The 25,440-nt window shown below is 47.4% G+C and overlaps 1 protein-coding gene across 2 annotated transcripts in view; it reads right to left on the reverse strand.

The window, feature by feature from the left end:
- ATG16L2 (autophagy related 16 like 2) overlaps positions 1 to 25,440 on the reverse strand; it is a 920,492-nt gene that overhangs the window by 726,662 nt on the left and 168,390 nt on the right. The gene's annotated exons all lie outside the window — the stretch shown is intronic.

Consider the following 25,440-nt stretch of genomic DNA (forward strand, 5'->3'; position numbering starts at 1 on the left):
TCTGTTTGGAACTACTTTTCCTGTTGGGTGGGGCTGGAGCCACTCCCTAGATTCAGAACACTGGAACTCTTCTGGAAGGCAGGAACTCTTTTCTTACCAGGAACTCTTTTCTTACTTAGGCGTGGCTGTGGAAGGAGACACCTAAGCACTACAGGAGGCTATTTAAACCACACCCGGTGGATGAATCTTGCTTTGCGTTATTCTGCACCCTCTGCAGCAGAACGCTCATCGTGTCTTCTGCATCCGGTCCTGGGCCTAAGGAAAAAGGCTTACCATCCTGAATCCAGTCTTCAGCAACACCTATAAAGACAAGAAAGAACAGGTTAGCATTCCGGCATCAAAAAGGCAAAGGCTTACCTACTCTTCGTGCGCTCCGGAGGTCTTCACACTGCATTCCGGCATCTGAAAGACAAAAGCTTACCAACTCTTCGCACGCTCCGGAGGCCGTCGGCGCTGCATCCCGCATCTGAAAGACAAAACAAGGTGCGTTTAAAGACATTGGGGAACTTTAATACTCACGTGCCATTACTCCTTTCCACATCTAACCCAGTGGGTATCCCGGCACCCTGCAGCCGCTCCGAACTTGTACCTGCAAAATAAAAAGACAGTTAGAGCGCATCGTGAAGCTGGCAACAAGCGCTTACTTACGTGCTTCCAGGCGCTTCTATCCATCACACGGGCTCCATCTTCAACTCACTTCAGCCCGTCATCCGCCATCGCCGGAACCCTGCAAAACAAGAGACATCATTATTAAAGACTTTAAAGACATTTGAGTTACTCGAAACTTAACGTTCGTGCAGTAAACGACGGACAGCAGTCCTCTGAAGTCAAGAGGCCTGCGCTACCTATCCAGTGAAGAAACTGGTTACAGCACCCTGCCCCGAGGCAGATGGAGAGCTCGGCATTCACTTACCTAAGGTGAGAGCGTTAACCTGTGGGGGTCTACAGGAGAGGAGAAGGGGAAAGAGATAGGGACACCCCAATAACCCCAGTTCATTAACCCCGTATTTTCTATCTGCAGACATCTTACTCTGCACGTCAGGCATACAGGGCACAGAGGTCCAGCCCAAAGAGCCCACCGGGTGCTGCACATCACCTTTGAAGATACGGTAGTCGCCCAGTCAAGACCGGCGCCTCTGCGAGAATCAGGTGAGCGTTACAGGTCCCTTGAGCGTGGCCAAGAAGTGCTTGTTCCACTGAACGGAGGAGTACTCCAGAGGTGTCTGAGGGGCAGGCAGTAAGACGCTGACTTCGAGTCCTACAAAGCAGTGGACAGGAGAAACTAAAGAAATGAACGCGGCAGCCAGCAAGTTTCAATGAAATGTGCTGAAAACCAGTGCGCATATGCAAGCAAATGCATTACACTGTATCTGAACGGACGCAAGCAGCCGACACGTTAACGAAAGTCTCCGAGTGAAACTGACTGAAATGAATGCAAGGCTTAAAGCATTACATTGTATCAGAGCGCACGCATGCAGACAGCACGTTGCTGAAAATTCCCCAATTGAAGTTAATGGAAAAGGCTTGAAGTTCAGAAAGAAAGAGAAACTAAATTGCTGGAATGAAAGCACTGACAAAGTAAATGTGCAGATGAGGGGAGTCAATGAAGTGGGAGCAAAATACTGAATGGCCAGAACTACGCTAACCAGCAAACCCACATTAAAGTAGCAGAGAAAAGGCTTTGATAGAAAGGCTATGGTGGATTAAAGACCACGAAAAAGCCTGAGACTTTCACAAAACAAATAATAGGGTGTCCAGTCAATTGGTCGACAGCAAACTGGTCGACAGGACATTTGGTCGACACCATTTGGTCGAATGCCAAATGGTCAAATTTTTTTTTTTTATATATATATATATGTGTTTTGTGGGTTTTCGTGTGTCGAAAAAAAAAAAATAGAAAAAAAAGGGGGTTGGGGGGGGGACCCCCCCAAAAAAAAAAAAAAAAAAAGTGTAAAAAAAAAAAAAAAAAAAATTCGACCATTTGGCATTCGACCAAATGGTGTCGACCAATTGTCCTGTCGACCAAATTTTTTCGACCAATTGACTGGGAACCAACAACTTCTATGAACGGTTGCGAACCGGTGAGCCTGAAGGAATTACCAAGGTGGCAGAGAGTGGGGCAGAGACCACTGGTTGTGCGAGACTAATGGATGGGCCGTGCAGCTCGTTAACCGCGCCTAGATCAGGGAGGTCCCAGCTCATTCAGAAGAAGGCTGGAAGCTTGGGGAAGGGAGCCCCTGAACTCATTGGATGTACTAAATTATGGTTTGAAGCTTGGGGAAGATCCCTGAGCTCCTTTGGAACTTTCGTGATGGTGCATCTGAACTTACAGCTTGGGGAAGATCGCCAAGTTCTGTAGGTGTTGTGACTTAATGCTTAAAGCTTGGGGATGGGGGGTCCCAGCATCTTGAGCACATTGTCCTTTGGCACTGTATCCTGAACTTGGGAAAGGGAGCTAGAGACTGCTCCAGACTTTCACTTTGAACACTATTTTGAGTTAGCATATCCCTACACTACGTTGAAGTATTAAATGTGAGGGCAAGCACAAGTTTTGACACAGACAGGCTTTTGTTTTGGACATTTATACACGGACGTTCCTTAGTTTCTTTAGATAGGGCTATTCCCACCATTGCAATAGGGCAAATTGGGTGTTACATCCATCCTGATATTTTAATAAAGGTTTTTTAAACTGTTACGTTTGTGGTCTGTGTCATCTCTTGATACCATTCCTGTCACACAGAACACACAAAAATTGAGAATAAAAAAGCAACAGTGCAAATGGTCCGATCAGCACCACTTCTCAACATGGCTTTTGGGTTGGGCACTACAGTGATTTGGGTGACTTACCATGAAAAAGAAGACAATCTTGTATATTGTAACAGAGAATGCAAGGCAGGGCTTTCAAGGCATAGATAGTCACTATTAAGGGTGCAGCCGACTCACAAACCTGCTTTACTGGTTTGAGACCATAGTTCGACTCCTTTGAAAACATCAAGCAACGCTTCAGGCTCTACCACTAACGAGAAGGATTATGTGCATTTAGCAAATTATAGGGAAATGAGTAATGTTTAGAAGAATATAGGCATAGCACATGCACTCGATGCTACTGTAGAAGGGCAACGTGCTGGGGCAAAAGGAGGTTAGGAAAGTAGACCATAGTCCCACATATTAGGTTATTTTGCTTCTCAACCCAAACACTATTTTCTTTGAGGTCTCCTCTTTAGAATCGTCAAACTAGTTCTTCCTTTTCCAAGTTTTACTAGGCTTGAATTACATGAAACCAGATATCACTAACTTTACCATTATTTTCATTGTATGATTTATTGTTAACGAAAAATATCAACAGCCACAACCAAAAAAACTTTGACAAGCTTAACCAATTTAAGTCTCTGACAATCTACCAGGAGTTAGTTAGGTGATCATGGAAATAACGGCACATTGTCCGCATTCTGCGGACGTCTCTACTTAAGCAAATAACCAACACAATGGCCCTCATTACGACCCTTGCGGAAAGCGACTGACCGGACCGCCACAGCGTAAATAGCGTTTCCGCCATTGCACGATGGAGCAAAGTGCGGCCCATTCCGACCCATCGGGCACGAGCACCACGCCATGGCGGAAGTGCAAAGTCCGCGATGGCGGAAATGACCCCAAAACGGCCCACACCGCCGCCGTACGGCGCCCTAGGTGCAATACCGCCACCCATCATAGCGGACACCGCAGTGAGCGCCAACCGGAAAGTACGGCGACCGTAAATATACGGAAACGGAAGTAAAAACATGGGCCCGGAACGGGAAACAACACCCCGTACACCTATAAAACCACAAAATACACACAACCACTAAAAACACCACCCTGAGACACATCCCAACCCGTCATCCACCCTAGTGAAACCAAGAAAAATGGGAAAAGTAGCGAAGAAAGCGTGCGACCGCAAGCGGCAGGTCCACTTCTCCCGTGAGGAACTCACCGTACTCACAGAGACCCTCCAGGAGAATGCCGCCGCCGTCTTCTCCACGCAAATGACCAGGACGGCACTTGCGAACAAGAAGGCCATATGGGCCCTGGTGGCACAGCGGGTAAGTGCGGTGGGGACCGCACCCCGCAACCCACAGCAATGCAGGAAGCGGTGGGACGACCTGCGGATACGCGTCCGTAGCATACTTTCTGCCAACCGCAACATTGCCACAGCCACCGGGGGAGGGTCGGAATCACCCATCAAGTTGACCCCCTGGGAAGAAATCTGTGCCTCCACCATTGGAATGGAGAGCATAGAGGGAGTCGGAGGGATGGAGAAAGGAGTGCAGACATCCGGAGAATCAGGTAGGTGGCCCAAATAAAACCATGCCAAATCCACAATGTCCAATCATGTGACTCACATGTGTCCACATAGCGCAACAGCAACACATGGCCAGGAGAACGTCCACACACATTGGCCGGATAGCGCACTTTAAAACACACAATAAATACATAAATAAGTAAAAACCCCAAAAACACCCACTACACGTGCAGCAGGCACACCCTAACTGCAGGCTGCCAAACAACTGCACCCTCACTCCACACACAAATGAAAGCACCTCCAAGGCCCCGACCCAAATCACCCTCAGGTACCACCCCAATGCATGTGATACATTGCCATTCCAATTCCCACAGACCCATTAATAACGCTCGCCCTCCTTTACTCCACCACAGGGTCCGATCCAAACGACGAGCTCCAGGACACCCCTACCAGCACACCTGCAAAGAGGGCCAAGACCGACGGCCAAAGACCCTCCACCTCAGCTGCACGCATCAAGACACGGCAGCAGCACAAATCAAGTGGCAGCACACAGGAGGGAACATCAACAGGTACCCCAGCAGCCAGCATGCCCACAACAGCACCACCACAGGTCCCCCCAATGGATGCCACAGAAGGTACTGCCTCTGGTGGCAGCAGCACCATAGGTGACACCCCATTAATGGCAGCATGCTCCGACACAGAAGACGGGGATGTCGAAGTCAGATCCATCCATGACCTGTCCCAATCCCCCTGTCTGTTCCATCCCGTACACCATGAGGATACCACGCAGGGGCACCCACAAGACGACGACTGGCCATCCCCCACAAGCCCTGTGGCAGGGCAACATGAGGCGAACAGCCCCTCTGTGACACCACCGCAAATGGCCATGGCCCAGCAGAGGCAACAGTCCCTCGACCAGTTAATCGTGCAACAGCAGCAACTGGCCACGCTCCTCAAGGACCATGCCGATGGATGTGGGGGCACTAAGGCAGACATAGAAACATCAACTGAGACACTTAGGGCACAAATGGAGAGTAGCACCGAGAGCCTGAGAGTCCAAATGGAGAGTAGCACCGAGAGCCTGAGAGTCCAAATGGAGAGTAGCACCGAGAGCCTGAGAGTCCAAATGGAGAGAAGCACCGAGAGCCTGAGGGGGGAACTGCATGCGACGTCCAAAGACGTATGTGCCGAACTTGCCGCAGTGCGCCGTGTGCTCACTGAGCTCTCACAAACCCTTAGGGACATGCATGGACGTGAGCAGGCAGAGACATCATCCGTTGCAAGTTCCGTCCAGGGCAGCCCCCAACGTAGATCTGGGAGGAACCTGCGCTCCACAGGCAGGGGTGCCCCTGATACCCGCAGAGGGGGCTTGCAATAGCGACTGCCCACTGACAATGAGCATCTTTGGACACTGGTGTTCGGGGGGGAGGTAGGAGGGTGGAGGGGGTGTGGTGGGCTCACTTGGGTGGCGGGTCGATAGGGTGTTCAACACGATATCACATATGCCATAAACAATGCACGATCAAACAATGAGATGTGTGGACAATGATCTTTGTGTACTAGGCCATCATAGGCGTACAGTCCATATTGTGCATGTACCAGACACACACAGTGCCACGAGTCCCGTGTCCATGTATCAGCCACCAGGCGTGAGTGCTAGAAGCATGCATCTATGAGATGCTGACGAATTTCACGGCCCTCCTGTGCCTCGCAGACTCCTTGAGGTGCTGCCACATCCCCACCCTCATCATGACCATCTTCAGGTGCTTGCAGTTCTGCGTCAGGGGGCATGGGCACATTTCTACGTACGCACATGTTGTGGAGCATGACACATGCCATCACCATCTTTGCAACCTTCTCATGGCGGTACAGGAGTGCCCCGCCAGACCTGCTGAGGCACCGGAAACGAGTCTTCAGTAGGCCGAATGCCTGTTCAATGACTACACGGGTACGTGAGTGGGCATGGTTGTAGTCCTCCTCATGCTGGTCCCGTGGGTTCCGGACTGGTGTGAGGAGCCATCTCTTCAGTGGATATCCGGCATCACCTGTATGTGGACGATAAACGAATTATGTGGAATGCCATTGCTACGTACGCACCCCCCCCCCTTCCTGCCAGGTCATTGCCGCATCACATACCCCACATCATCATGCATGAAATGAGACTCACCGAGTAGCCAGGATCTGTTCCCTGCGTGTCGCTCCATGTAGCGTGGTATTGTAGAGTTCCTCAAGACCATAGAATCATGGGTTGATCCAGGGAATCGGGCACAACAATGTGTAATGATCCTGTTGGAGTCACACACCATTTGTACATTCAGTGAATGAAATTGTTTTCGGTTGCGGTACTGGGCCTCCATGGCATGTGGGACGACCAATTCCACATGGGTGCAGTCGATGGCACCAATGCAACCCGGTATGCCGCCAAGTGCATGGAATCCCACTTTTGTGTTGGTAATTTCCTGCTCCGAGCGTGGTAGAGAGATGTAGTCGTCTGCGTGCTGCAGGAGGGCATCGAGCACTTGCAATAGTGTCCGTGAGAACAGTGGCTGAGAAATGCCATGCAACTGTCCGACTGTGTGCTGGTAGGTGCCTGTGGCCAGGAAGTGGAGTACAGACACCACCTTCAGTAGGGGTGGGATGGCGGTTGGGCTATCTATCATGCTGACAAGGTCAGCCTGTGTCATGTCCACAATGGCGGCTATGGTGTCCCGGTCCAAACGGTAGAGGGTGTGGATCTGCTCATCAGTGAGGTTGAACGGATGTGCTCGGAGGCGTGGGATTGCGGGCTGCCTGCGTGGTGGTAGTGGCTGTGCTGGCAGCCCTTGCTGGCCCTGCCTTGCCCTCCTCCTCCTCCTGCGTCTCCTCCGTGCGGCCGGTTGTAGTTGGTGTTCGTCTTCTTCTTGGAGTTGGCTTACTTGCAGTGCTATCAGGTCCCCCAGGGCCAACATCGCGAGTCCTGCCGGTAGCATTTCGGAGTGGTTGTGGGAGGAGACTGGGCGTGCAATTTATGTGTTTTCAGGCTGTATGGCCTCCACCTGTGGTGATTCATTCCACCTGTGCAAGCTGCTCTCCCCTTTGGGCGAGCACGTCCCGCACACAACGCTGCAATTCGAGGAATGGCATCTTGCTATTGCAATCATGTATTAGTACCCGATGGCCGTGTAACATTGGTTGATATGTTCATTCGGCTATGGTCCCATTGTTTCACATGCATTCTTTGCAGTCGCGAACAGACTTGTGAAGGGTCAGTGGAACGTAGTACTCGAGTAACGGTGGACCCTCATGCATCACTGTACCGAGGTTCACCGACGGGCGGGGCCTCCCATTTGTGAGTGAAGGCAGTTGCCATTTTCACACACAGCCGCACTAGATGGATTAATTTGTGATTTCAAGCGGCCACAGATGCCTTTTCGACGTGATGTTGCAAATGAGGAATTCGAAGGGCGGCGCTTTCGGTCTTCAGCTAGCGGCGAGGAGATGCCCACAGGTCTGACTGCAAATATAACGTTCTATTGTTCAGTGTCCTTGGGACAGGGGCCATGGCGAGGATGCAATGATTGATATGAATAGTTTGGGATGCGCAATAGCGAAGTGGATGATGAGGCCGGACGTTCCCAAATACATGTTACTTCACAACACTGGAATTACGGGCTGGGGCACAGTGGATTTTGCAGGCTGCATAACGCACAGACTCAATGGAATTCTCACATGTTATGTGAGTATGGTAACAGGCGTTATCATTACGGGATGAGGGAATGATGAATGGATGCATGGGCAGATGATTTGATACTGTGTTTGCCATGTACAGGGCTTCTTGGAATCTGTCCGCCTCCCCTGCGCTATGTGATGCAGGGCTGCCATAGTGGGACCATCGTCTATCTGGCCTTGTTGAGCCCTCCCTGTCTCGACGCGCCTTCAGACACTTGTGTCCATGCACGTTACCAATCCCATCTGATGGATTCTGTTTTCACAGACGCATGCACAGGTACACTCGTTTGTGATGGTGTTTTCACCTCGATATGGATAGTTATGAGTCGCAAGTGGTTTTGGGGTGGTGATGATCCTTTGGAGTGGGCTAGCATGCATATGGCTGTGGATTTAGTGTGATCATTGAGGTGAGTTGTTCGGATGTAGTTCTGATGGCCATTCTTTTCTTTTTCTTTTCTTTTGGTTGACAGGTATCTCCTCCCCTTTTGCCACTGCCATCTGTATGCCACTCCTGCAGATGGGTTTTACTCCCGACACCTGCTGCTTCGTGTTAATCAGTGGAGCAGCATTACGATCTTATGGGACGATCGCCAATGGGCCACATGCCCTTACGCAGTACTAGTGGCTCGGAGCAACATTTCGGCCTTTCAGCTGAACTAGTGCCTCCCTATTGGGACGGCCCTGCGGTTCTAGGCGCTTCCATGTTGCCTTTTCGTACGGAATGTAGCCCCTGTGTACCATGAAGGAACAGGGCGTCACACAAGAAGTAGCTGGTCATTTCTTGCGGATGCAGCCCACAATGGTGAAATGTGTTTTGGAGTTCATGGCCTAATGGCTGTATGGGCTTGGTGAATTTGTTGTGCATTAAATTTCTATTCTGATATGGGCCGTGTAGCGTTCTTCTTTGCAAGTGATGTGGCATATTCCTATTTGGGGAGCGATGTATTGTGAGGAGATCTGCATTGGGTTCCAGCTTCGGAGTATAGTTGCGTGGTACTGTGCTGGGCGCGTTTGCCTACGAAGCCCAGTGAGGTCAGGGGTGAGGGCTGCCAATATGACTGTTTGGATGATGTCATGCTCAGGGGCGGGGGATTAGGTTTTGTGTAACAGATGCCGGTCAGCCAGGTGGATTGGTGGAATGATGTGATTATCGGAATATTGCTGGTCACAGGTGCCTGTGTTTGCGTGCGTTTCTTGGTGGGAGACTGGGGTCATGTCATGTCCATTGGCAGCTCCCATTGGCCCCTCTTGTGATTCTTTTGTTCGTTGGCATGCATGGGTGACTTGTACATTTCACTGGTTGCATTGTGACTTCGTTGCACCTACGGGGAGTTGTACTATGTGGCCAGGGAGCGGTGTACAGGCACTCAGTGGGGCCGTTTACGGTTGATTCGCGATGCCGTACTTCTCACCATGGCGGAATGGTACTTTCCGCCATGCTTGATGGCGTTAAGTACATGTCCGCTAGGGTCGGAATTCGCGTACCCTTGCGCCATGGTGCTGATTACGGTTTGGCATGGCGCGCGCGCGCGTACTTGGTGCAGTTAGCGTTGGCGTTCACTACGGTGTCGCTAATGGCATCGTACTTTACGGTGACGGGTCATAGTCGCACCGAGCGCTATTCGATGGCGGTATTGCATTTCCGCCATCGTTTTTCGATTTCCGCCAGGGTCGTAATGAGGGCCAATGTCATCGAACAGGACAGTGAACAAGCAGGTTAGGGCTCTGTGATTGGTCGATTGCTGCATTTACCGCTTGGAATCATTAGCAAAGAGGTATCCCTTTTAACCTGCAGGTGAATTTTGTAGGCTGAGGCAGCAGATCTTACTGAATCAATTTCTACTTCTAGAAGGTATGTTGACATGGGAAGCACTCTGTAATGTTGGTATTGGTCACACCTAAAGAACAATTACTACTTTACCAGCTTCTTGCTCTTCCTTATTGCAGTAATTGATTGTTTTAGGTATGGAAGCTGCCGGGAGAAGCATGGCAGGAAGACACAGCCCACGTGATGTCATTGCGTTGGGCGATTAACAGGAAGGAAGATAGGCATGGAAGTGATGGCCAGGTGAGTAGGGTGGACAATGCTAGGGATGAAGAGATCATAGGAGGGTAGGGAATGGGTGTTGTGGAGGCGCAGGGTGTGAAGGAGCGTGCATGGAGAGACCCTCCAAAAACAAAAGCGAGATAGGCTTGTGGTGGCAAGAAGGGGGCGGTAGAAGCACCATGAGGTGGCTAATATTTTGGGTGTGTAAGATTTAACAGACGGCCCCCGGACCCAGATCCTAATTAGTAGCAGAGGATGAATCATATGCAGGTGGCAAGAATCCTTCTCGGTGTAAAATATGGAAATGGGAATTAGGGCCTGTGATGGACATCAATCAAGTCCAAGATTCATCAGAAGTTATCCACTGAAAAGGAACCCAGTCCATTGCAACATTCCTGTGATCTTTTCATGAGTAGTGTTTGCCGGATGCTTCTCTACACATTATAGTGTACTTTCTTTTAGAGGCTTTCCATGGTGGCCAAACATTCTGTCTGTAACGCTCCCCTTATCATGAGTTTCACATAACTTTATAAAGTGGATTGCTCTGCTGGCTGTTTTTTTACATGAAGCAGAGCTATAGGATCAGGTGATTAATGTTTCTTCGCTGGGACAAACTATCATGCACACATCTCATGCTTTTCGTTAGTTGTCCAGGTAGAAGTGGTTTTGCGAGCTGGGATTTGTAGTGGTGGCTATCAGTTGCAGCTTGGTGTCTGAGTGCTGGCAGATCATGGTGATCTTATTGATGAAGAAAAACGATAGCAGTGGATTTGTCAATGGCGTACAGCACGGGTGGGTCAGGTAGAGGAAATGCAATGATGGTTTTGAAGAGTGCTCTGCTTTCATCGTTGGCCTTGGCTATGGTATTCTGGTACTATTTGGTCTTGGCAGTGGTGATCAGTCGTTGGCATGGAGCATGGAATTCCATGAGCAGGGTGAGGTTGGTTGCACTGCAGGATGGTCGCCTAACCTTTTCTTGTTTTCTGATGGTTATTTTGTTGAGGTTCAATTCTTGAGTGTACCAGGTTGGGAAAGGTTTAGGCTTGAGGGTGCGATGTTTCACTGAGGCATGGCGTTTGATGTTAGTTGCAAGGGTGCAGTTGAGTTCTTGGGAAAGTGAGTCGTCGTCGTCCTGGTTCATCTGAGGTAGATTGGCCCATGCGAGGTGGAGGACGGCAAGGTCTTCCATCAGAGCTTCCACTGGGAAGTTCTTGGATTACCTGAAGGCTCGTCTGCTGGTTTTCCAATGGGCGTGCTTGAATGGGTTTGTGTAACTGTTGTCAAAGGGGATTGCCAGATGGTCCGACCAGTTGGGCACGATTGGAGAGCTGTGATGGAAGATGGAAGGGAGGTGATGAGGTTGAGGATATTACCTTTATTGTGTGTTGGGTTTTTCATGTGATGCACAAGGAGTGTCGAGAAGGCAGCAGATATCCGTCCTTCAAGGACTTGGTTGCTGGATTGCCAGAGATGTTGAAGTTGCAAAGGGAGACGATGATGGCGTGCAGGAGAGACCTGGCTGTGACCAAACCTGTCTCTGATGAACAACTGTGTCCAATGGGGGAGGAGGGGACGACGTTTCTGTCAAAGTAGAACAGGAGTTGGTCCTGAAGGGCTACCAGAATTCTGAAGCTGAAAGAAGACGACAGGCCGCCTACCCGAATTCTGAAGCTGAAAGAAGATGACAGGCCGCCATGAGAGCCCCTGTTTCACTCTCTCCTTAGCAGACAGGTCAATACCCTGGAGATGTAAACAGTAGGAAAGAAAAAAAAGCAAATGGTATCCAGTTTGCAAACAACCATATACATCTTTACAGACTCTACCTTGATCACAAGAGCAGTGGAGGATTTGGAAAATCTAAAATGGAAAGGGTGTAGAATAGCTTTACCTCCCTATCTCACTGTTGTGCGATCATAACAGAGCATCACCCTACCCCCCCTGGTCTGACCTACTTTTGTGCTTCTGTCGCTTCCTCCTCTTGTGCCCTTGCAATTCAACATGAGCAAAATGCTTTTGCCTTTCTTCAATGGAACTGTAATGCACTAGATTATGAATCATAATGTGTTGTTTGTTTTGCAGTAACTGAAGACCTCATGTTAAACATCATGTACTTCCTGGTCAACCCAAACACAAGGGAATTGGCGGTGTGGCTGATCAACCAAAGCAGGGCGTTAAATTTCAAGTTGCAGGCTTCTAGACAGGCATGCAAAGTTACTAATTTGCCCCTCGATGCTCCATATATACATAGCATACCATTTATTACTCACCACTTGCCACTGGCTAGTGGCGAGTGCAAACTTTGAGCCGTGACCCAAAGCATGCACATATTTTGGGGCACTCAAGGTTAGCTCCCCTCCACCCATAAATTCCAACGTCCACACCCAGTTTTACTGTACACAGCTGCCGTAGCACTGTCGACAGCCTGTGCAGAGGGGACTGCAATGTTGCTGCACCATTCTAAAACAACAACAAATGGTTGGAATGGGTACCAAAAAGGGTGTCAAATGACTGCTTAAAAAACGTTCCAAAACATGAAAAGGCTTCCTAGGGTACACCAAATATGCTCGGTTAATGTGTGTAAATGTTAAAAACAATTAAAATAAAACAGAACATAAATCCCTTGCTCTTATGAAAATAAATTTGATTTATCTTGAAAACATTTTTTATTTTCGTTTGACACATTGTACTTTTGAAAACATTACGAGCTACAAAGACATGGTGCCTGGGGATCCCAGCAAGTCTTAATCCAGCACTGTAGGGTAGCATGTAGAAAGAGCATCTGAAAAAACATCCAAGTCCATTCGTTCGATGCACATAGGAGCAACCTAAGAAAATATTCAGCAGAGAGGCACATTGTTAAAGGGTTAAAAATAAAATACCAATACCGAGCAGCACAGAGAGTGGGAGGAAGGAAATAATGGTGGTACTGGCTGGTGGGAAAGGAGAAAAAGAAAGGAACGTTCTGACAATGAAACATACTAATTCAGTCAACGATATTGCAAAAGAAGTGTTTCAGGGGAAAGGTTTTGCATAGAATCCACTATAGATCATAGTTGCAGCTAAATATCTCTAAGGTGAAAGCCACATAGGTAGAGCAGCCCTTGAGCCCTCCTCATTCCCTCTGATCTCACGCACACTACATCCTACCCTCGACTATCATTTCATCTAGATAAACTTTTGGGCTTTGTTATTGTTATTAATTTATATTGCGCCTAGCCAAAGAACCTAGCACAAACTGTATCTAGGCGCAGATGTTAATTTCAAAAGGACAGGAGTTCAGTGAAATAACAGATAATTATTGAAAGAGGTAGGTTTCCTAAACAGTGACAGAATGTATTTCCTGAAGGTCAGACGATAAGGCATTCCAAGCTCGCGGGCCAAAGATGGAAAAACATCTATCACCCTGATAAACAGAATTCGATGGGCGTGTCGTCAAGAGGTTTTGACCTGCACACCGGAGTATGCGATTCAGCTGATAAATGGAGATTTCGGCTGAAAGATAGTGAGGGGCCATGCCATGAAGGCATTTAAAGACCAAACAGAGTTAAAAACGACCCCCTTCTGAATTGGAAACCAATGCTGAATCCGTTAATACTACTGGGTGATGGAAGTAGCCCTGGGAAGGTTAAAACTCAGTCTAACAGCAGCGTTCTGGGCAAATTGGAGACGTTGCATTGGATTCATTGGAATAATCTAATTTCCAGTTGACCTCTGTTTTGGAGGGGTTCTGTTGAAGTTTATTTTCATGCATCCAGTTTTAATTTTACATGTGTAGGCTAACACCTGGCCATTGGCTTCCACAGGTTTTTTTAAATCTGGCCTAGATTGGAGTGTCATCCGCGCAGGAATGAAGATTCAAGTCAAACTAGGAGAAATGATTCATCAAATGTTGAACGTAAATGTTAAATCGCAGTGGGGAAAGGGAGGACCTCTGGGGCACGCTGCATCCAAATGGTAGGGAGTAATAAGGTATAATTTTAACCTGCCAAAGCGATCCAACAAAAAAGAAGCAAAACATTCCAGCGAGTCTTCAGAGACATGTGCCACTATAGCAAGTCTTGCCATAAGAATGTCAAAACCGACAGTACAAATGGGGCCGACAGGTCAAGCATGACCAGCATGCTGATCCCCTTCATCGGTGGCCTTTAAGATATCATCCCAAACGGCAACAAGCACCGATTTGGCGCTGTATCTTGGTCTGAAACCAGACTGGTAAGTATCTACAATAGGTCTCTAAAAAATGTTGAAGTTGTATTGTGACAACTTTTTCCAAGATCTTAGATGGCCAAAGCAGGCCTGCGATAGGTCAAAAATTGGACAGTACCTTATGATACAATGATTACTTTTTCAACATTGGGGTAAGGTAATAGCTTTGACGAAGGCCTTATGTTAACCTTTGAGCTAAAGACTTGAGGGAGTGGATGGTGTCTGCAATCCACTCAAGTAACCATTTTTAAGAAGCAAAAACGGACAACTACTTGGGGCTGAAGGGGTATCCGAATTACCTTGTCACCGACGTGCTTGGACCCTCATCAAACTGCACTGGCTCCCAATGCAAGCCCATATAATCTTAAAATCCTGCTGCATCATCTACAAAGCGGTCACCTTGAAATCCCCAGGCTACCTTTCTGAGAAACTCAGCATCTCTGGAGGCCTTCAATCCACCAGAAGAAAAGGGCAGACTTCAGCACCGCTGGTGCAGGAAGGAAAGAACCAGATCACAGGCCTTTTCTCTAACCCCGAAGACTCTGAAACATCCTCCCGACCAACATCAGACTTACCCCCACGGTTCAACAGTTCTGACAAGGGTTCAAGACCCTCCTCTTCAATAAATGGCTCCTCCCTAGCAATTAGGTCGACACCCCCTCCACTCACCACCCTTCCCTACCCTACCCGTGATTGGGTGATCTGGTCCTTACTTTCTTCTTACTGTCTTCTCCCCTGATTTCTTGTAAATCCCTTGCTACCAAACTGCCCGCAAACCCACTCCCATGTTAGCTCCTTGCTGCCTTTTTGCTATGCTTCCCTCACCATGTTCTTCCCCCTATAATTGTAAATTGCTCCATTGCTTCCCAGAGCTAGGTCTGCACTCAATAAATACCATATTATTAATATTAATACTTTATCATCTGAATTCAATTCTCACAGGATCCAGTCAAATTATGAAAAAGGTCCACAGAGGCCTGACGACAAGAAGTTTAACGTGATTGAAGTGGCATAACAAAGCTTTTCAGTGGAGAACATTGTTTCTTATAGTCTTTGTGAAGAATTGCCATATCGCAAGAGTGGATAAGTCCCGGCTTTTTTTATTTTTTTATTAAACATTAAAAGGATGCAGGTAATTCCATCACAGAAAGGGTTGTCTGCTGAACAGACCCACCCCTCCCTTTCATAAAGCTACATGCCAAATGAATCGTGCACACATGGGCCCTGCTGCATCTGTATCCTGATCTGCAGTGCCTGATCTCCAGTGTCAGTGAGCAGGTTCAGAGGTCACAGATGCCTTTTGACAGCTGCTGTGACAGCCAATTCACTTCAGGGCCGAGGCGGTATTTTAACTCTGCACCTCTGTTCCAAATTCACATAATTATGATGTATTGGCATCTTTAATCTCTAAACATAAGTGATAAGAGTTTGGGGTATCGTGACTGATAATTCACATAATTATGAAAGCCACACCTGATTTGTGTCAATACTCTGAGAGCCCAGTCCAGCTGTGAAAGGGTTGTATGTACTCTGGCCAGGCAATCTGTCCCTGCCAGCAAACAGGATAGGAGACTGAAAGACTGTACCCATCTTTAAGCATTTATGACGTCATGTAACGTCTCACTCCAGCAGGACAGCATCTTCGCAGGAGCCGTCCTGAACAACAGGAATCAAAGGGCACTACCTACACAAAAGAACTACCCTCACACCATGGTGTCACATACCAAGTGCCTTTGATGCTATGGGTCAGACAAGGGAGTTTGGGGTTAGTGTAGACAGGGGGAGCTCAGCACAGTTAAGGACGAATTACACTAACTTGTTTCTTTCTTTACTTCTTCCTTCCTGTCTCCTGCACTTCCTTTAGCACAAAGCCCTTCAAGAAGAATTTGTTTGGATCCTACTGGGAAAGCAGTCTTTTCCAGTGTACTCCAGTTGTGAGGTGAAGGCAGGTGTTCCAAGGCAGAGGCAAGCTCAGCTCCCTAACCACTCAGAGGGAACATTGCAGGTGACCTGCTGCTGATGCAAGGCAAGTCTCTCTGCCAGCCACCCCCGTACCCAGGACCTTACTGGAGGTGAAGACCTCCTGCAGTTGGTTGCCAGGCTCTCCCATGTTGGTAGAAAAGGGAACAAAGGCTCCTCTTTTCCCCCCAGAGTCTCTGGATTGAGAACTCAAAGAATCCTGAGAGTCAGAATAGCCAGGATTCCTGTTTTTGTAATAAAAACGCTTGAAAGCATATTCAAACCCATTTGTCATGGTTCAAACCAACAGAATCCGCTGGTGGTGCTTTTGGCACTCTTGATCTTCAGACCGCTGTCACTACATCTTCGAACCAGTTCACTGCCACATCACGCTAGCCAAGTGTGTTGTCGCCTCAGCTAAACCCAGATGCTCACAGCTGGTAGAAGACTTCGAAGCACTGCCTCAATTCTCCAGCGTTTTAAGGTTCGACCCAAGCTCCAACATCAAACCGACCCTGTTGGCCCAATCGATCCAATTATTAAAACGATGCTTCGGACTACAAAATGCCTCTATTCAACATGACTGGAAGTCTGCTCACCGTCTGGATAACAATGACTTGGCCCATCCAAACCACATTCAAACACTCCAAAGTAGAAATCTTGTTCGACGTTGGCAAACCACCAAATAAAGTGAGAAGGTTTTAATGACTCTGAACTGACCCTGTCCCAGCTTTGGGCCCTAGACACTTGTTAGGTAACCTTTGATCCCTTTGTCCTCGCACAATACATATCCTTATATAAACATTGTGGTAATCGATGGCTGAATACTTCCATCTCTTGCATATTATGTGTTCTTTCCATAGGGTGTGGGTCTGTCTAAGATTGTCCTCGTTTATAGCCTGCCCTCGCCCACGTTGCCACAAAAGGTGATGTCGGTATATATCTCTATCCAGCGCCAGCTTCGCCTTCATGATTGGGGTGGCTCTCGTTTTGTAGAAGTGTGAGGGCTGAGTAGGCAGTTTAGCAACTAGTCATCCTTGAACTCCTGGCGGGTAGAAATAATGTTGTCACAGTCTCATCTCCCTAGTGCTGTTGGAGGTTTGTCTTTCCGGGCACTTGTTGAGTGTTGATGTGTTGCACTTCCTTGTGCAGCCCTTACAATACCCGGCATACCCAGTCAATTTACGTAAGGGTGACTTATGGAAAGCTGAAGACACAAAGGATGGAAGGTTTTCAATCTACCATAACCCCTTGCACTGGTCTCGGCCACCACACAAGGCATTTTTTCCATATTCAATTAGACTGTTTAAGGCAGAAAAACACATCTGCAAATCGGACCCAGACCAACACCAGCATGGGAGTCAGCCTTTGTGTGCCATGCACGATCAGGAAATGTGCAACGGGGGGTTCAGGTTTTGCTTGACATACCATCAATACTGTCTAAGCAGATAATCCTGCCTGTTCCTCATTGTTTTGGCAGTCTTGTAACTTTGTATGTAAAACCGATTCGCGCCTTGAAAACACTTGTGTATAGGCGCGTTATAAATGCCATTTCATATCATATCATATATATATATATATATATATATATATATATATATATATATATATATATATATACACAGATACGGCTATAAAAATAAAGTTCATGATTCTGTAAAAACGATCATTTAGGTTGATAAGATGATGAATAGCCTCATATGGACTTGTGACTTTGGAGAATACAGGTGCAGTACGATACCCAGATCAATCCAGAAGAGACGGACCGCACCCAACACGAGACATTCAACAGATGAATTTACAGTCCATTATTAAACGCGCAACTCATGGGCCCCACAGGGCCACCATTTCATATGGATAGAGTCAATTACTCCACATTTTTTAATACTCTGAACACCAGAAACGTACTTCTCCTATACTTGGATCTCAGAACAGGGTACTTTTGAAACCCACGGTGCCATTGTAGTGAAGCATTCTCAGAAACAAATACTATAGTTATACTTGCTATAAAAAGGAGGTCAATGCATGTATTCTTCTTTGGAGACGTTGCAAACAGGTACACACCTGCAGCAACCTGAGCCACTTCAACATTCCATTCACACACATAACACACTCTGCATTCAACATTCATCCATGCGATTCAGATAACCACGTACCGGTGGGATTGCATGACAGATTTTAGAAAAACATCAGATTCCCATTCTTTTAATTGCTGTAATGCGAATGTCAAGATGCAAGAGAACAATAAGAGGAAAGCCAAACGCAGTAAAGCATTAAGAAACACTCCATGGTACACTGAGCAGCAGAGTCCACGTGTATGGAAATAGGTTGCACTGAGAAGCACTCTATGCTACACTGAGCAGCAGAGGCCACGAGTATGGTAATAGGTTGCACTGAGAAGCACTCTATGCTGCACTGAGCAGAAGAGTCCACGAGTATGGTAATAGGTTGCACTGAGAAGCACTCTATGCTACACTGAGCAGCAGAGGCCACGAGTATGGTAATAGGTTGCACTGAGAAGCACTCTATGCTACACTGAGCACCAGAGGCCACATGTATGGTAATAGACTGCACTGACCAGCAGATTCCATGAGCATGGCAATAGGTCGAACAGAGCAGCAGGGTCCACGAGTATGGTAATAGGTTGCACTGAGAAGCACTCTATGCTACACTGAGCAGCAGGCAGCAGAGGCCACGAGTATGGTAATAGGTTGCACTGAGAAGCACTCTATGCTGCACTGAGCAGCAGAGTCCACGGGTATGGTAATAGGTGAGAAGCACTCTATGCTGCACTGAGCAGCAGAGTCCACGTGTATGGAAATAGGTTGCACTGAGAAGCACTCTATGCTACACTGAGCAGCAGAGGCCACGAGTATGGCAATAGGTAGCACTGAAAAGCTCTATGCTACACCGAGCAGCAGAGTCCACGAGTATGGTAATAGGTTGCACTGAGCAGCACTCTATGCTACACTAAGCAACAGAGTCCACGAGTATGGTAATAGGTTGCTCTGAGAAGCACTCTATGCTGCACTGAGCAGCAGAGGCCACGAGTATGGTAATAGGTTGCACTGAGAAGCACTCTATGCTGCACTGAGCAGCAGAGGCCACGAGTATGGTAATAGATTGCACTGACAAGCAGATTCCACAAGTATGGTAATAGGTCGAACAGAGCAGCAGGGTCCACGGGTATGGTAATATGTCGAACAGAGCAGAGAGTCCACGAGTATGGTAATAGGTTGCACTGAGCAGCACTCTATGCTACACTAAGCAACAGAGTCCACATGTATGGTAATAGACTGCACTGACCAGCAGATTACATGAGCATGGCAATAGGTCGAACAGAGCAGCAGGGTCCACGAGTATGGTAATAGGTTGCACTGAGAAGCACTCTATGCTACACTGAGCAGCAGGCAGCAGAGGCCACGAGTATGGTAATAGGTTGCACTGAGAAACACTCTATGCTGCACTGAGCAGCAGAGGCCACGAGTATGGTAATAGGTTGCACTGAGAAGCACTCTATGCTACACTGAGCAGCAGGCAGCAGAGGCCACGAGTATGGTAATAGGTTGCACTGAGAAGCACTCTATCCTGCACTGAGCAGCAGAGTCCACGTGTATGGTAATAAGTTGCACTGAGAAGCACTATGCTGCACTGAGCAGCAGAGTCCAAGAGTATGGCAAAAGGTTGAACTGAGAAGCGCTCTGTGCTGCACTAACAGTGACGTCCACGTGTATGGAAATGGGTTGCACTGAGAAGCACTCTATGCTACACTGAGCAGCAGAGGCCACGAATATGGTAATAGGTCACACTAAGAAGCTCTCTGTGCTGCACTGAGCAGCAGAGTCCACGAGTATGGTAATAGGTTGCACTGAGACGCACTCTATGCTACATTGAGCAGTAGAGTCCACGTGTATGGCAATAGATTGCACTGAGCAGCACTCTATGCTACACTAAGCAACAGAGTCCACGTGTATGGCAATAGATTGCACTGACCAGCAGATTCCACGAGTATGGTAATAGGTCGAACAGAGCAGCAGGGTCCACGGGTATGGTAATAGGTCAAACAGAGCAGCAGGGTCCACGAGTATGGTAATAGGTTGCACTGAGAAGCACTCTATGCTGCACTGAGCAGAAGAGTCCACAAGTATGGTAATAGGTCACACTAAGAAGCCCTCTGTGCTGCACTGAGCAGCAGAGTCCACGGGTATGGTAATAGGTTGCACTGAGAAGCACTCTATGCTACACTGAGCAGCAGAGTCCACGGGTATGGAAATAGGTTGCACTGAGAAACACTCTATGCTGCACTGAGCAGCAGAGTCCACGGGTATGGAAATAGGTTGCACTGAGAAACACTCTATGCTGCACTGAGCAGCAGAGTCCACGGGTATGGTAATAGGTTGCACTGAGAAACACTCTATGCTGCACTGAGCAGAAGAGTCCACGAGTATGGTAATAGGTTGCACTGAGAAGCTCTCTGTGCTGCGCTGAACAGCAGAGAGTCCACGTGTATGGAAATAAGTCTTCGCTAGTGTCAGATCTAAAATCCCTCGATAGCTTGATCTTTAATCTAAAGGGGCATTTCAGAAGTAGCAACAGAGATGCTCGAGCCAAAGAGGTATCCCACGCCTGCCGTGCAGCACAGTGCATCCGCACTTCATCATAGTGCGGTGATAACTTTATCATAGTCTTAAAAGGGCAGATGTAAATAATATGCATAATGATGTAGCAGCATCAGGACCCCAAACCTGCAGCAGATATGAAACATTAGGATTTAGATGGCCAACAAATGCTCACATGCCGCAACGCTGGGTATTGCCATCAGATGACCGTATGTGTGCATTTTATTAGAACAGCTAGTAATAGGGCGAGTGACTGCACATTTGCTAGCAATCCTGGCAATGGTGGGGGTCCTTGGGAAACGGATGGCAATCCAGTGAGTGCCTGGCCCTTTTGATGGGAATCCCCAACAATTGTGCAGTGCCTGCATTTGAGGCCATAATACCTTTTGATAGTCGTCATTTACTGGCCATTACTTGTCCAATGATGTGATGATCTGGGCATTCTGCCATTTGGTGTGGGCATTTCCACCTGATGCCTATACTTTGCCATCTGATCGGCGTCCCTAGGCTTAAGCACAGGAAACAATGTCACTCTCTACACAAATCCCAAATGGTTGGATTTGCCAGTGCTGGTTAAACATTACCTTCTTTTCTCCCGACCGTGGCCCTTCTTGATTTAAAGGTTGCATGTGTGTGCCACCTCAGGGCATTGCTATCCATCTGCAGCTTGTACCTGAAAGCACCCCTGCCTGTCTGTAACATCACTATATTAAAAATGGACCCTCACCTCGAATTAGCCTAGAGATGCCTGAAGTCTTTGCAATAATGAACAGCTAGGTGAAGTTTGTCGAGCATAGATTACATCTTCAAAGTTTATATTATAGGACGATACGTTTAGTGGGTACAAATCCGTACAATAATAATAATAGCTTGTTTTATGTTAATGTTACTGTTAAAGGATATTTATACCGTGCACTATCACCACCGGAGTGATCCCCTGGCGCTCTGGCGGATCTGAAAGTTAAGAGGGTGGGTTAGTAAGGCATAGCGGGAAAAGGTAGAACAAGAGTTGTGATGTCCTGTTGACCGCTTCAGTTCGGTTAACACTGTTCGCCGACCATGGTTGCGATTTACAGATCGGTGGACTTCCATGTGCTGCTCTGCGGGACTACGTATGGTTTGTTTGTTGTTGCAGTGCAGCGCATGCGGATTGCTGCGCAAAGATGCGATTTTGTTTGTTTAGCGTTTGAGAGGTGTATGCATAGAGTTGAGGTTTTAGCGGTCGGATTAGTGGGGTTTTTTTCTTACCTCGTTGCTTCGGACGTCTGTGTTAGGCGTCTCTGCCCGTGCAATATACTGTGGTGTTTCGTGGTGGGTCACTCGCCAAATTCTGCGCATATTGGTGGCAGGTCTCTGTTACGTCTAGTGGTCTGTGGGTAGGAAAGTGGAGAAGGCCTCCCACCCCCACCCCTGGGTGGAGATGGGTAAGGTTTGCTCTTAAGGTTGTCAAAGGTTCGGGCTTGCCAACGCCTCGCTGAGCTCCTAAGTGCAGGCCCCTTCCGTCCGTAATACAGGCACTCCATGGCCTCCTGGAGTGGCAGTTATTGGTTAATGCACTCTCATCCGCAGCCAACGTGGCGGCCCCCTGCACGATGCCCAACGTAGGGGTTTAGCTTGGGAGTGGGTATATCCTGGGCTCCCTCCTTCCCTGGCTTCTTCCTTCGATGTGGGCTTGTTGAGGCACGTTCTATTTCCAGTGGCTTTCTTTGTTTTTCTTGTCGTTTCCGACTGGTTCTGAGGCAAAGAGCCAAGTTTTAAGTCATTTTCTGAATTTTAGGTGATCCCTTGTATTGCGTTTTTCTTTTTGGGAGGGTGTTCCAAGTTTTTGCTGCCAGGTGGGGGAATGACGATCCACCAAGTTTTTTTCTTGTATATGGGTTTGGTTGCAGGCAGATGTCATTGCTTGATCCGGTGCTTTTGTCGGTATGTAAGTGTTTTTTTTAATTTTGTAAGAATTCTGCCCCTTGGCTATGGATCGCTCTGTATGCTTTGCATATCGTTTTGAACGTGATTTGCTGTTTGATTGACAACCAGTGTAACATTTTTAGTGTTGGGGTGATGTGGTCCCTTCATGATAGTTTGAGGAGAAGTCTGGCCGCTGTATTCTGTATACGTTGCAATTTCTTCAGCAGGTGTACCAGCATTCCGAGGTATAGGCGGTTGGCATAGTCTACTCTGGACATGATGAGGGCGATGATGGTAAGTGTTTTATGGGTGAAGGAGAGGAATTGTAGGATCCTTTTTATCGTGCGTTGGAGGAAGAAGCATTTCTTGATTATTGCGTTTACTTGTGGTTCTAGTGTTAGCTCGTTGTCCACTAGGACCCCAAGGTTTATTCGTCGTTGTGGGTGATGTTCCCAGTTCTGTGGGCCATGGGATGTAATGGTAATTTTCCAGATTTTTGGATATACCCATGATGTCCATCTTGCTCTGGTTGAGTTTGAGGCTTTTTGTGTTCATCCATTAATAGAGTTATTTTAGGCAGTCTTCCAGTGTAGTGTTCTCTTCTTGTGCCTCTTTGATTTTACAGGTTATTTGTGGGTCGTCTGCGTAGTTGTAGCATGTAAGGCTGTGTCTTTTGATGAGCTTGATTAATGATATCAGGTAGATATTGAAGAGAAGTGGTGATAGGGATGATCCTTGTGGTTCTCCACAGTTGGGTGTCCTCTGGAGTGGATTTGAAAGGTTTTATCCAGAGAGTTTCCGTTCTATCAGTTAGGAATGATCTCATCCTAATCCAGAGCAGGGATAAATCTGCTATTCCTATTTCTTCTAGTCTCTTGATGAGGATGTCATGGGCTGACTGTGCCAAACGCTGCGGAGCGATCAGTAGTATCAGGGCAGAGTTTATGTCAGAGTCTGAGTTTCTTTTTAGGTCATCGCAGATTGACAGGAGTGCCGTCTCTGTCCCCCTCGTAAGTCTACGGTCAACTTGTGCCTGGTCCAGCAGCTGGCATTTTTCTATGTGCACCTTTGTTAGTTCGTAGACATAGGTTTCTAGCAGTCTTGCTGTGTAGAAAATGTTTGAAATAGGCCTGTAGTTCGAGAGGTCTTCCACATTGCCTGCCATATCCTTGGAGTGTTTTGAGGTACGCCGATTTGAATGAATGCAGTAACTTCCCTGTTGCAAAGAGGTTTCTGCAGCATTCCAATGGCGTCCCCTGTGTGAAGATTGATTTGTTAATGTCTGGAAGGCAGGGGTCCATGGAGGAGCCTGCTTTCTTGCTATGTCTTACCAGCTTGACGAATGTCTACTGATATTTGAGGGAAGCTGTGGAGTTTGTTCTGTGGTTCCAGGGCTGGCTGTGTGTTTTGGTTGACGGTTCTGCCTTGTATGATTCGATTGATGTTGCAGATTTTATTTTTGAAGTGGTCTGCGAGATTGTTGCATAATTTCTGTGAGGGTACTGGAGTGTTGTTGCATTCCTGTCGGTTCCTCATTTCCTCGTTTATGTTGTTGAACAGTTCCTTTTCGGTGTTGGCGGCTTTGGTGATACAGTTGTCGTAATAATTCTTTTTAGCCTTTTGAATTTCCTTTTTGTAAGATCGGATTTGTCATTGACATTGTGACTTTAGCCTGCTCGTATGTTTTTCTCCATTCTAGTTCGACCTTCATGTTGTTCCTGTTCATGGCACTGTGGAGGGGAGTAAACCATTTTGCCGTTGCTCTCTTTCGTGATGGGGTGAAAGGTTTTTCCTGGGAGACACTGTCGATTGTCCGGCGATCCATTTATGAAATAGGTCTGTTTTTCCATCGAGGTTGGCTTCGTCCAAGTTAGTGGTTGATGGTTTTGTGAGTTCAAGTAGTTCTATTAAGCTGCTACCTTCGATAGTCTTCCAATTTCTTTTCATGATAGTCAAAGGTTTTATGGACTACTTGGCTGCTTTAGTTGGTAGCATGATCCCAAATGAAATGATGAGGTGGTCGCTCGAGAGTATCTGTATTGGTGGTGCAGTGGTGATAAGGTTTTTGTTGACGAAGATTGCATCATGCGTGTGTCCCACTGTGTGTGTAGCTCCTTTAACCATCTGGTGTAGTTTCATGGTCTTGATTTGTTGTGAGTTTGCATTTTCTTCTTCAAACCAAGGAAGTCCCTGAGGATTATCAGGTGTTCAGGTTCGATGGCTATGTTGGCGATGGCCTCTAGTCAACTAATGTTGCGTCGTATATTGGTGGTCTGTAAACCAAAATGAATGAGGTTTGTTTTGGGGTTCACTGTCAAGTGAAGGATTAGGGATTCACAGTTTTTGATGTTTAGTGCTTCATCTGTTTTTATTTTCAGGTGTTCCTTGTATGCTTTTGCATGTCCTTCTCCTCTTTTTTCTATCCTGTTTACCTGTGAGCACTTGAAGTTGTTGGGTAGGCAGCTGTGGAGTGTGATTTTGTAGTCATCTAACCATGTTTCTGTGATGAATAGGATGTCAATACCGCCACTGCACAGTAAATCGTAGATCTCTGTGGCATGTTTGAACATCGATCTTGCGTTGATTAGGTTGCAGTGGATTTTTTGGCACCGTTCAGTCACGTTGGTCTGCTTCCATGTTGTTCGGGGGCGTGATGTTTGTTCAGTGGGGTCTGGTTCGTCATCAAGTAGGTCTGCTAGATTACGTATTGGGTTCCT

This window comes from Ambystoma mexicanum, chromosome 7q (assembly GCF_040938575.1).
Source record: "Ambystoma mexicanum isolate Mex_15411 chromosome 7q, UKY_AmexF1_1, whole genome shotgun sequence".
NCBI classification, from domain to species: Eukaryota; Metazoa; Chordata; class Amphibia; order Caudata; family Ambystomatidae; genus Ambystoma; species Ambystoma mexicanum.